A 903-nucleotide genomic window follows, 5' to 3' on the forward strand; every position below is an offset into this window, starting at 1 on the left:
AAAGTCTGCGTGGAATGCCCAAGAATTTTTCTCCAAGGATCAGAAGGAAAGCAACTATGCGTTAAGTCTTCAAGAATGAAATTTTGACTACGATTAACAAAAGATTTTGAATTAATACATTAACAGCTACCTCAGCAAAGCCGTATGGTAATAGATGCCTTATGCTGACAGAAAGGATTGGATGTAATTAAGACCCCCGAGGAGTTAATAAACGGATTGGAAAGAGTGGAATCTGAAGTTCAAATACTTAAAAGTGATAATACGTGAATATATGAGATTACTTTTCAGCCTTAACTGATAAAAAAAAGAGTAAGAGATGTTTAAATGTTTGGAAACCAAGTTGAAAATGAGCACCGCCTATCATCCTGAAACGGAAAGTCAAAAGTACGGAAGTGATTCAGAAAATTTAAGATATATTGAGAGGTTGAGTTTTAAGGAAACACTAGAATGATCATTTATCAGCGATGTCAGCTTTGGAATGCCACTTTACCAAGCTTTATGTAAACACAAGTATAGGTCCCCATTTTTATCGAGATAAAGCGGGAGAAAGAAAATTGTTAAATTCTAAGTTAATCCAGCACACCAAGGGCATAACGATATTGATTGAAGCAGCTCAGAGTAAATAAAGAAAGATGCGAAATTGTATCGAGGGAAAGTATGAATATAGAAATAGGACCAGTAGTATTAGTAAAAATGTCGTCTTGGAAGAGATTGGATAAGTTGAGTAGAAAGGACAAGTTAAGTCCTAAATTTAGTAAATCATTCGAGGTATTGATAAATATAGTAAAGTTGTTCATAAATTGATATTACCGTTATAGCAGTATGTACATATAATGTGTTTTGCGTGTCAATGTTAAGGCGATAAGTATCTGATTTGAATTAAGTGATTGATCAGGAGCCAGT

This window comes from Apium graveolens, chromosome 11, assembly GCF_009905375.1.
Source record: "Apium graveolens cultivar Ventura chromosome 11, ASM990537v1, whole genome shotgun sequence".
Classification (NCBI taxonomy): Eukaryota; Viridiplantae; Streptophyta; class Magnoliopsida; order Apiales; family Apiaceae; genus Apium; species Apium graveolens.